Raw genomic sequence first — 13,168 nt, forward strand, 5'->3', positions numbered from 1 at the left:
TCTGTCGTCACGCTGGCTCGGAAACCGTCAAAGTCCCTTCCTGCTGAAGAGCTCTCTTTATCAGGTAAGCTGGAGTGAAAACTAAATAAAACTGAGAAAAGATGAAGGGGAAAACAGGAAAAGGGAGAAGAGAAACTGGATGAAGAGGCACAGGAGCTGCCTACTCTCCTGCTGTCATCCTCAGCAATAGTCACCCATTGAGAAATGGAATGAGAGGGAATAGTTTCACAGCTAACAGGGAAGGTGTGACAGATAAGCTGCAATTCATTCCTAGCCGTGCTCTCTGGGAGTACTCCAGCTGCAGAGATTGTTGCTGTGAGAGAAGAATGACTCACTGCACTAACTGTCATCATCAGCTTCCTGTACCGTCTCTCCCTCTCAGCACTTCTGTAGTTTGCAAGGGGCTACAAGGCTCCAGCAAACAGACGTGAAGCTCACCGCATGTTTAACAAGGGTTCTGCAGTGTTTTAGATTAACACAAGGTTTAAACAGAAAACCCAGATAACACTAGGAGTGCACACATTCATTTACAAAGGAAATTAGGTTCAGCATGTGGAACTCTTCAAATGTTATGGTGATACAATGTCCACTGTAACAACACAATAGACAATACATAGACAATAGGTGCAGGAGTAGGCCATTCTGCCCCTCGAGCCTGCACCACCATTCATTATGATCACGGCTGATCATCCTCAATCAGTATCCTGTTCCTGCCTTATCCCCATAACCCTTGATCCCACTATCCTTAAGAGCTCTATCCAACTCTTTCTCGAAAGTATCCAGAGACTTGGCCTCCACTGCCCTCTGGGGCGGAGCATTCCACACACCCACCACTCTCTGGGTGAAGGAGTTTCGCCTCATCTCTGTCCTAAAAGGCCTACCTCTTATTTTTTAAACACAATCAAGATGAGTTCCATAAATTAAATTGGGAACAGGGTGTGGGGAAGGGAGATGTTCTGTGATTAATCCTAGGGCAGATTCTTGATCTCGTCAAATAGACTGAGTCTATAGTGAAGGGGTTGGTTTAGCTCAGTTGGCCGGATGTGATACCAACAGCGTGGGTTTAGTTCCTGCACTGGCTGAGGTTATTATGAAGGATTCACCTTCTCAACCTCTCCCCCACCCACCCCAACCACCTGAGACTTGGTGACCCTCAGATTAAACCATCAGCAATTGCCTCTCTCAAATGAGAGAGCAGCCCTCCGGTCTGGTAAGAAATTCTGGTGCCTTTACCTTGACTCACAAAGAAAAAAAGTTTTGACCAGGGCGCAGACTATGCCTTATTAAAGCGAAGAAGGTCAACAGCTCATGGAGATAGGGGCAAAGGCCTTGATTTTAAAAATCTGAGGGAATCAAAGAGAAGTTTTCCAAATTTTGTTTCTGCTCCTTTTATCAGCCCTTTCCTCTTGTTTGTTGATTATCTCCCTGAGGTTACATGGAGACAGAGAGTGGCACAAAATAGCAAGATAGAAAATTGGTACCGAATGTGCCTTTGAGTCACAGGATCCTGACTTTGAGTCCCACCCCAGGGTCTGGGTACAAAACCCAAGGCAGACTCTCTGATGTACGACTGAAGGAGTGCAGTGCAGTCTCTCAGCTGAGGTTTGTAAACGAAGGCCCGAGTTAACTCCTCAGGTACTGCTTTGAAAAGCAGTGGAGTTCTCCCCAGTGTCCTGGTCAATGTCTAACCTCCAACCAATACCAAGCAGAGAAACATCAAATACCCTTGTCACCGCCACGTCATGACAATAAAAGGGAAAATACTGTGGATGCTAGAAATCTGAGAAATAACAACACACCGCTGGAGATACTCAGCAAATATGGCAGTGTCTGTGGAGAGAGAAACCGAGTTAACAAACAGTCACATCAGACTGAAACATTAATTCTGCTTTCTCCACAGATGCTGTCAGACCTGCTGAGTTTCTCCAGTGTTCTGTGTTTATTATCATATTGCTACTTGTTGAACAGCCCATAGTTGCCTCCTGTCCTAGAACAGTGACTGTACGTCAACTAGCGAGGAAAGCACATGGAGTTCTATGGCAACACTGAAAAAAGTACTGCTCTTGGCTACATGTTCACAGCAGATGGGCCCTAGTTCCCCAAAGCCCTTTTACCCTGTGTGAGTCTTGACAATAACATTCAAACATGAACATCACAAAAGGAGCTGCTTCAAGAACACTTGCTGCATCATTGGACGATGGTCCGGAACTCTGGCTAATACTAAGACGACCCCAGCTCAGGGATGTTTAAATTGATCATTCTTGTTTTTGTTTATTGTTGGGTTGGTCGAGTCACAATAATTCTTGAAGACTTCCAACTGCAAAATTCTCAGACGTTATTTTGTTGTAACATACTTACAGATGTGGGAATAGTCAATGGTAAAGGTTTATCGTGTATTGTTAAGGGAACAGTCGGCTGGGTGCGTGGTTTGCAATGCAGAGTAACGCCATCAATGTAGCTCAACTCCTGCCACCAGCTGAGGGACTCTTCTTCTCAACCTCTCCCCTCACCTGAGGCATGGTGCCCCTCATTCTAACCCCCACCAGTCACCTCTGTCTAATGAGAGGTCAACCCTGTAGTCTGGTAAGACTCTGGTGACATTATCTTTATAAAATAGTGTTATTATTTGGAAACTTATGATCTAAAGTAGAAGTGGGTTTTTAAGTTTTTAGTTTGGTGAAGGTGACATATTTTTATGCAGGTTCAGAAGCTCATTGTTTCAGCCTTCAGAGGGAGGCAATAGGCTCAGTTGCATTATCTCTTGCCTCTTAATTCACAGACCCAGGTAATGTTCTGGGCTGAAAAGGTGTTGCTGGAAAAGTGCAGCCGGTCAGGCAGCATCCAAGGAGCAGGAGAATCGATGTTTCGGGCATGAGCCCTTCTTCAGGAACGTCCTGGGCCCTACATTTGAATCTCATCACAGTAGAATCTGAATTTAATAAATATCCGGAATGAAAAGTCTAATGATGACCGTGAAAGAGTTGTCAATTTTCAGGAAAAACCCATCTGGTTCATAATATCATTAAGGGAGGGAAATGCCATCCTTACTTGGTCTGGCTTAAATGTGACTCCAGACCCACAGCATTGTGGTTGACTCTGAACTACCCTTTGGGCAATAAATGCTGGCCTGACCAGTGACACCTTCACCCCATGAATGAATAAAAAAAAAGTTAAAAATCACACAACACCAGATTATAGTCCAACAGGTTTAATTGGAAGCACTAGCTTTTGGAGCGCCTTCATCAGGTGGTTGTGAAGGAGCGGTGCTCCGAAAGCTAGTGCTTCCAAATAAACCTGTTGGACTATAACCTGGTGTTGTGTGATTTTTAACTTTGTCCACCCCAGTCCAACACCGGCACCTCCAAATCAAGAATCTTACCATTAGCCCAGTACTCTTTATTCCTGAAGTGAATCACCTTCCATTTTTCTGCATTAAAATCCATTTGCCACCTCTCAGCCCAGCTCTGCAGCTTATTTATGTCCCTCTGTAACCTGCAACATCCTTCAGCACTATCCACAACTCCACCAACCTTAGTGCCATGCACAAATTTACTAACCTATCCCTCTACGCCCTCATCCAGGTCATTTATGAAAATGACAAACACCAGTGGCCCAAAACAGATCCTTGAGGTACCCCAATAGTAACTGAACTCCAGGATGAACATTTCCCATCACCCACCACTCTGTCTTCTTTCAGCTCGCCAATTTCTGATCCAAACCACTCAATCACTCTCCATCCCATCGCTCTGTACTTTGTGCATTAGCACAATTAGTATTGGTCACCATCTCAAACAACTCAATAAGGTTTGCGAGGCAAACCTTCACAAATCAGTGTTGACTATCCCTAATCAACTTATTCCTCTCAAGACGAATATAAATCCTCTCTCTTATAACCTTTTCCAAAACTTTACCAACAACTGAAGTAAGACTCACTGGTCTATAATTACCAGGGTTGTCTCTACTCCCCTTTTTGAACAAGGGGACAACATTTGCTATCCTCCAGTCTTCTGGCACTATTCCTGTAGACAATGACGACGTAAAGATCAAAGCCGAAGGCTCTGCAATTTCCTCCCTGGCTTCCCAGAAAATCCTAGAATAAATCCCATCCGGCCCAGGGGACTAATCTATTTTCACACTTTGCAAAATTACTAACATCTCCTCCTTGTGAACCTCAATCTCATCTCGTCTAGTATTCTCCTCAACAAAACTGCCTTTTTCCAGTGTGAATACCAACGAAAAATATTCATTTAGATCTTCCCCTATCTCCTCAGACTCCACACACAACTTCCCACTACTGTTCTTGATTGGCCCCAATCTTTTTCTCGTCATTTTTCTATTCCTGATATACCTATAGAAAACTTTAGGGTTTTCCTTGATCCTTTCTGCCAATGACTTCTCATGACCCGTCCTGGCTCTTCTTAGCTCTCTCTTTAGGACTTTTATGGCTAACTTGTAACTCTCAAGCTCCCTAACTGAGCGTTCATGTCTCATCCTAACAGAATACTTCTTATTTCTCTTGACAAGAGATTCAACTTCTTTAGTAAACATGGTTTCCTCGCTGCCTGACAGGTACATACTTATAGAGTCATAGAGATGTACAGCACAGAAACAGACCCTTCGGTCCAACCCATCCATGCCGACCAGATATCCCGACCCAATCTAGTCCCACCTGCCAGCACCTGGCCTATATTTCTCCAAACCCTTCCTATTCATATACCCATCCAAATGCCTCTTAAATGTTGCAATTGTACCAGCCTCCACCACATCCTCTGGCAGCTCATTCCATACACGTACCACCCTCTGCATGAAAAGGTTACCCCTTAGGTCTCTTTTATATCTTTCCCCTCTCACCCTAAACCTATGCCCTCTAGTTCTGGATTCCCCGACCCCGGGGAAAAGCCTTGCCTATTTATCCTATCCATGCCCCTCATAATTTTGTAAACCTCTATAAGGTCACCTCTCAGCCTCCGACGCTCCAGGGAAAACAGCCCCAGCCTGTTCAGCCTCTCCCCTGTAGCTCAGATCCTCCAACCCTGGCAACATCCTTGCAAATCTTTTCTGAAACCTTTCAAGTTTCACAACATCTTTCCGATAGGAAGGAGACCAGAATTGCATGCAATATTCCAACAGTGGCCTAGCCAATGTCCTGTACAGCCACAACATGACCTCCCAACTCCTGTACTCAATACTCTCACCAATAAAGGAAAACATACCAAACACCTTCTTCACTATCCTAACTACCTGCGACTCCACTTTCAAGGAGCTATGAACCTGCACTCCAAGGTCTCTTTGTTCAGCAACACTCCCTAGGATCAAGAACACACAGTAGCTGTTCCTTGAATAAGCTCCACATTTCAATTGTGTCCAGTTTCCTTCCCCATCCTATGCACTCTAAACCCAGGTTCATTACCCAGTACCAAATCCAATGTGGCCTCACCCCATGTTGGCTTATCTACATACTGTATCAGGAAGTCATCCTGCACACATTGGTCAAAAACTGACCAATCTAAAGTACTCAAACTATAGTATTTCCAAAGCAAAAGCGAGGACTGCAGATGCTGGAGATTGGAGTCAAGATTAGAGTGGTGGTGCAAAAGCAGGGCAGGTCAGGCAGCATCCGAGGAGCAGGAAAATCGACGTTTCATTCCCGATGAAGGACTTTTGCCTGGAACATCAATTTTCCTGCTCCTCAAATGCTGCCTGACCTGCTGTGCTTTTCCAGCACCACTCTAATCTTGACTATAGAATTTCCAGTCAATATTTGGAAAGTTAAAGTCTCCCATAACAACTGCCCTGTTTCTCTGGCTCAGAGCCAGAATTATCTTTGTAACCATTTCCTCTACCTCTCTGGAACTATTCAGAGGCTTTTAGAAAACTCCAAACAGGGTTACCTCTCCTTTCCTGTTTCTAACTTCAGCCCACACTACCTCAGTACCTCTGCCACTGTAATACTGTCCTTGACAAACAGTGCCGCACCTCCCCTTCTTTTACCATCTTTTCCATTCTTACTGAAACATCTTAATCCCGGAATGTGCAACAACCATTCCTGTTCCTGTTCTATCCATGTCTCTGAAATGGCCACAACAAAGTCCCAGGTACCAACCCATGCTGCAAGTTCACCCACCTTATTCTGGATGCACCTAGTATTGAAGTAGACACACTTCAAACCACCTTCCTACTTACCAATGAACTCTTGCGACCTTGAAACCTCATTTCTAATCTCATTACTCTCAACCTCGTGAACACTGGAACTACAATTTAGACTCCCATTTCCTTGCTGAATTAGTTTAAACCCTCCTGAAGAGCATTAGCAAATCTCCCCCCCCCCCCCAGGATATTCGTACCCCTCTGGTTCAGGTGTAGACCATCCTGTTTGTAGAGGTCTCACCTACCCCAGAATGAGCCCCAAATTATCTAGGTATTCAAAACCCTCCCTCCTGCACCAATCCCTGTAGCCACGTGTTCAACCCCTCTCTCTCCCTATTCCTCACTTTGCAAGCACGTGGCACACGCAACAAAACAGCGATAACAGCTCGGTTTGTTCTAGCTCTAAGCTTCCACCCTAGCTCCTTGAATTTCTGCCTGGTATCCCCATCCCTTTTCCTGCCTGAGTCATTAGTGCCTATGTGGATCACGACTTGGGGCTGGTCCCCCTCCCCCTCAATGATCCCAAAAACACAATCCAAGACACCATGTACCCTGGCACCTGGGAGGCAACACACCAACCGTGAGTCTCTCTCATTCCCAAAGAACCTCCCATCTGTCCCCATAACTATTGAGTCCCCAAAGACTAATGCTCTGCTCCTCTTCCCCCTTCTCTTCTGAGCAACAGGGACAGATTCTGTGCCAGATACCTGTACCCCATAGCTTACCCCTGGTAAACCATCCCTCCCAACAGTATCCAAAGTGGTATACTTGTTGAGGGGAACGGCCACGGGATATCCCTGCACTGCCTGCCGGTTCCCTTTCCGTCCCCTGACTGTAACCCATCTGCCTCTTTCTTGTACCCGAGGAGTGACTACCTCCCTGCAATTCCTCAATAACCCCCTCTGCCTCTCGAATGATCCGAAGTTCATCCAGCTCCAGCTCCAGCTCCCTAACGCGGTTTGAGGAGCTGGTGTTGGGTGCACTTCCCGCAGATAAAGTCAGCAGGGACACTACTGGTGACCCTTACCTCTCACATTCTGCAGGAGCAGCATTCAACTGCCCTAACCTCCCAGTATTCTAAATTTCCAAAGAGACAGTAGAAAAATAAAGATAAAAAAAACTAGTATCCTTATCAATCTGGCGCACAGAATTTCTTTTTGGGTTAGGGGAAAGAGGATAGGTGGGCGACACTTCCTAAGTAGCATTTTGGGTAACACAACCGCCCAAATATATTACTTCATTTACTCAGCCATCCCATGTCCCCTGCTCAATGTGCGCTCCCCCCATTCTTGAGGTAAGTTTTTAAAATCAGAGATTCACCTTCCCATCAGCCCCCTGTTCAACACTCCCATTCTTCCTGCTGCTGAAACAAAAAAGAAGTTTTTTGTGGGAAGTGGGATACTGACCTTTGTAGGACTGACATAAATGGACAGGACGGTATTCCCTCGTTTAGTTCACTCAGTTCGCATCAATCATGGCTTGTGCACCTCTACATGAATCACCAACACGGAGGGACACACCATTCCAAGATTGAGCTTTGTTTTTCCACTCCCTGACCATTTACTGAAACCACCTTCTTTAGTAATGACTTTTCAAAAATGTGTCCATTCTGGGAGTAACCTCGTGGCCAGCACGGTGACAATGTCATACAGCATCCAAAAGAAGCATCTGAGCATTTCCTTGGGCACCCCTTAGAGGGCAGGCTTGAGCACTCAGCGAACTATCCTCCCTCCCAATGGATGGCATTGCTGATTGGGACTACAAGTTATGACGGGAATTTGAATTGGATTCTCATAGAAGGAAATTCAACATTTGCAATGCACATTTCCTCAATTTGAAAGAATATTCTAGAATTCAAGAGCGCCTGCAGTTAAGAAAGTCATTTTTTCCCCTTTATTCTTTTATAGATGCAACACTGCTTTTACCTGCCCCTAGCTGCCTTGGAGAAAGGGGTAGTGTGCTGTCTTCTTGCACCCTTTGAAATCCACGAGGTGTAGGCCGACCCATAACACTGTTAGGGAGGGAGTTCCAGGAGTTTTTGACCCAGCGACAGTGAAGGAACAGTGATATATTTCCAAAGTTTGTGAGAAGATTTGTAGTTCGGGTGCTCGTTGTTGTGGTTCTATTCGCCGAGCTGGGAGTTTTTGTTGCAAATGTTTCGTCCCCTTTCTAGGTGTCATCTTCAGTGCTTGGGAGCCTCCTGTGAAGCGCTTCAGTGCTGATTCCTCCCGCATTTATAGTGGTTTGAATCTGCCGCTTCTGGTGGTCAGTTGCTGTCCGTTGCAGTGGCCGGTATATAGGGTCTAGGTCGATGTGTCTATTGATCGAATTTGTGAATGAGTGCCATGCCTCTAGGAATTCCCTGGCTGTTCTCTGTTTGGCCTTCCCTATAATGGTGGTGTTGTCCCAATCGAATTCGTGTTGTTTGTCATCTGAGTGTCGTGGTCGTGTCGTTTCGTGGCTAGTTGGTGTTCATGGATGCGGGTTGTTAGCTGTCTTCCTGTTTGTCCTATGTAGTCCTATATATTTCCCAAGTCAGGGTGGTGAGTGGCTTGCAGGGGAATGCCACTTCAGCCATGAAGAAGAGTCACCCAAACTTGAAAGGTTAGCTTGCATTCTCTCCATGGATGCTGCCTGACCCGCTGGGATCCTTTTGTTTTCAGTACTGCAATGCATCTCTGGTCAGTAGACAGCGCTGCTACTGCATGCTGGGGGTGGATTTTTAATGTTTGAATATTTGATTGGCTTCAATCAATATTGAATTCCCACAAGTTGACTAATGCTCAATTTACCAAATCTTTTATTGATTAACACAGAACATTTCCAGTGACATTTAAATGGAATTCTAACTAGTTCATTTTTATTCACTGTCAGTGCTGGCAAGCACTGACTGAGTTTATAAGGCAGATTATTATCAAATCTTGTGCATCACAAATATTGTCAGGTACATGCAAAGATATTTAACTGAAGCAGCTTTATCCTTGTTCTCCTGACAGGCAGAGGTTCAGTAGCAATTGGAAGGCTGTTGGTTGAATCTGTGACAGCCTTAACCATCATTATTTGCATTTCAGTGATAGATAGTGAAACAGTCCATACCTCTGTGAAAGATCTAGGTTTGAGCTAATAATTGACCACAATCACATGACAATAGCCATCATGAACCAAAAGTCTAAAGAGCTTGTCTTGACGTTCAATGGCATTCCCATCACTGAATAACCCCACATCAATATCCTCTGGTGTCACTATTGGTAAGAAGCTGAACTAGCTCAGATCAAAGGCTGGGAATGCTGTGGTGACTAGTTTACCTTCTAACTCCCTAATGACCTCCATTTACAAGTCCCAAGTCAGGGTTGCGATGGGATTCTATTCTGTTACCTGGATGGGTGCAGCTCCAGAAACACTGAAAAGCACCACACTTCTCAGGACAAAGCAGCACATTTGATTGGCACTGACCTAACACCTTCAACATCCACTCCCTCCACCACCAATGCTCGGTAACAGTGGTGTGTACCATCTACAAGTTGCATTTCAGAATTCCACCAAGGATCCTTCAATGGTACCACCCAAACTCACAACCACTTCCATCGAGAAGGACAAGGACAGCAGATCCATGGGAATGCAATTATCTGCAAGTTCCCCTCCACAATTCTTAGGAATAGATCACCACTACATCGCTGTTGCTAAGTCAAACTCCTGATATGCCCTTCCTAACTGTAACAATATCAAATGGACTGCAATGATTCGAGAAGAAAACTTTCTACCATCGTATCCAGAGCAATCAGGGGTGGGCAATAAATTTTCGCCTACCAGCAATGCCCAAATCCTGACAAAAGTTGCACTCCCATCTTGGGACTCCCACATCAGAGACCCTTGCAGTTTTCCAGGCTGACGATTTGATTGGCAGTATAGAGGGAGTGCATTTCTGTTGAAGGCACTGTCTAACAGATGAATTATGGAACAGAGACATTTTTTACTTCTCAAATGAATGACCCTATCACGTTACTTCAAGGAACAGTTGGGAAATTTGCTTTGGCATCCTGGCTAAGGATAACTCCTCAAACTCTCAATCAGATTTTTCTCACATTGCTGCTTTTTAACTGGTGGTATTGGTGAGTTCATTGTTGGCTGCACTTTCCACATCTCGATGTCTGCAATTCAGAAAGTATTTCTGTGGCTGTGTCCCAAGACTACGAGTGGTGCTAAGTTAACACACGTTATTCTTTGCATGAACTAGGAATTCCAAGGAGGTTTATGAATCAGCACTTGGCTTTGTCATGACCAAATCATTAAAACCAGAGACTGGCAGAGGCTGGGTTAATGGAAACATCAATGTGCTAAAAGCTTTAGCAGTTTAAATTCAGGGAGCGAGCTCCTGAAAGCCAGGAGCTTAATGAAAAGTGTTGATTTGAAAATAGTTCAATGTTATTTTGCTGGTCTACTGTACATGCAAAATAAGCCCTTAGAGTACAGTAACAAAACCAATACTGTAGCTGATAATGAAGGAACAGATATTTTTTCCAGTTGCAAGAATTTCTTGGGTTTGCATATTTCATGCAAATGTATCATGAGACCAAGGGATGAAAATCTTCTGTGTTCAGAAATTTCCATTGACCTTTCTTTAAGCCTGTAAGTCAAACACAACTCTAACTATTATTCCAGTTTTTTCAAGTCAAATATTCTTTGACTATTCTTTGGAGTTCTGAAGATGAGTCCTAACAGCTGTAAAATGTTAACTCTCCCCACAGACGCTGCCCAGGCTTGCTGAGTTTCTCTAGCACTTTCTGTTTTTATTCTTTAACAAAACTTCAGTGGAAGTGGTGAACATAGCTGTAAGTTATTTCAGTCTGTGATATCTCTGTAGGACTCTTGGGGAACTGCTGGTGTTAGACTGGGGTGGACAAGACTTTGTCTGATGAAAGGGTAATGCTTTGAAAGTTTGAGAGTTCAAGTAAACCTGTTGGACTATAACCTGGTGTCGTGTGACTTCTGACCTTCTCTGCAGGAGGTCATTCCAATGAGACAGGTTTTTCCCTGTCATTCTGAAGGGTACTCTTCAAATTCCTTTCAGTCATCACCAAAGGGTGAAGACAATTAAACTGGAGCAGGATTAATAGGCCCCTGAGTCTGCTCCACCATTTACTAAGGTTGTGGATGACATTAGGAATGAATGGAGGAAATCTGTAAGCAGGCTAATACCCTGTGCTGGTTAACTCATGAGTGCCGGCCTTGGTTCAGTGGGAAATACGCTCGCATCTCAGTTAGAAAACTGTGCAATCAAGGTCCTGCTGCAGGGACTTCAGCACATTGACTAGGCTGGCATCTGCGAGGTATCATTATGAACGACAAGACACTAGGAGGCGCAGAGGAACAGAGGGATCTTCGAGTACCTGTCCACAGATCCTTGAAGGCCACAGGGCAGGTCAATAGGGTACTGAATAGGGTACTTCAGCAATGTGGTGCTGAAGTTCTTTTGCCCAAAACGTCGACTCTCCTGCTCCTCGGATGCTGCCTGACCTGCTGTGCTTTTCCAGCACCACACTCTCGACTCTAATCTCCAGCATCTGCAGTCCTCCCTTTCACCTTTTTGTGAAGGCAGACTTGACTCTTGTCTTTCAGTTATTTCATAGATTATGAGAGCAGAGAGAGGGGTATGCTGTACAGAACTTTGGTTAGGCCACAGCTGGAGTACTGGTCACTACACTCTAGGAAGGATGTGATTGTACTGATGGGAGAGTGGAAGCAATTCACCAGGATGTAACCTAGGACGGGGTATTTTAATCTTGGAGAGAGGCTAGATGAGTTCAGGTTGTTTTCTTTAGAGCAGAGAAGGCTATGGAGGTTTATAAGGTTATGAGGGGCATGGATTGGGTTGAAGGGTCTATTATTAGTGGGGCATAATTTTAAGACAAGGGACAGGGAGTTTCAAAGGGATTTGAGGACTTTATTTCCCCACCCGGAGAGTGGTGGGATTCAGGAATGTATGGCCTGAGAAGCACAGGGATGAGCACTTGAACTATTCAAGCCTATGACCCTAATGTTGGAACATGGGACAAGTGCAGATGGGGTTGGTACAGACTCAACAGGCTGTAGGGCCTGTTCTGTGCTATATGACTCTGTGACTGTACGACACTCCAGCGAAGCACACAGTGAGTGCCACACTGTTGATGGAGCCATTTATCAGACATTGCATTTCTTCTGAGGCAGTCCCTTGGAATTGAGGATGATTTGTTTTCATTGCAATTCAATGGATTCTGGCCAATAGGCTCAATCCGTGAAGGGTGGGCACTGCTACAAGAGGGGAAGGCAACGCTTGAGGGGGAAGTGGGTGGGTTGTTCAGAGGCATGTGCTCTCTCTCTAATGCCTCAACTTCGCTTCTTCACAACTTCAACAAAACCTCTCGAATTTTCTGGTGCCTTCTCAAATGAACCTCCTTCCTTTTGGTCAGTCACAAGGTTTGGGACTCCCACATATATCTGAGGGTCAAGGTTAGAGTGGTGCTGGAAACGCACAACAGGTCAGACAGCATCAAGGAGCAGGAAAATTGACGTCTCAGGGAAAAGTCATTCATCAGGAAAGTGTCTGAGGGTGTCCTGACAAAGGGTTTCAGCCCAAAATGTTGACTTTCCTGCTCCTCAGATGCTGTCTGACCCACTGCGCTTCTCCAGCTCCACATCTATTGACTCTGGCTTCCAGCATCTGCAATTCTTACCGTCTCCAAGTTCTGCAGGAATGTCTACCCTCTTCAGGGAGATACTTTGACGACATTCCTTGAAGTATTTCCACTCTTCTCCCAGAAATCTCAAGTTCTGATTGAAGGAGTTACTTTGCAAGTGTGGTGTCAGGCATGGCTTACTCAGCAGAACTGGAGTTACGTGGCTAACTCCTGGAAGCTGGCCTTGTTGAGGTGGGAGAGGTCACTGCTGTTCAGCCACATTTCATGTCACCGGATTTCGGGGATCTTGAGAAGGCATCACTGACCGTACATCTCCAACCGCAGGCAGTCCAAGCCTCCAAAAGCAA

Source organism: Hemiscyllium ocellatum, chromosome 26 (genome assembly GCF_020745735.1).
Source record: "Hemiscyllium ocellatum isolate sHemOce1 chromosome 26, sHemOce1.pat.X.cur, whole genome shotgun sequence".
NCBI classification, from domain to species: Eukaryota; Metazoa; Chordata; class Chondrichthyes; order Orectolobiformes; family Hemiscylliidae; genus Hemiscyllium; species Hemiscyllium ocellatum.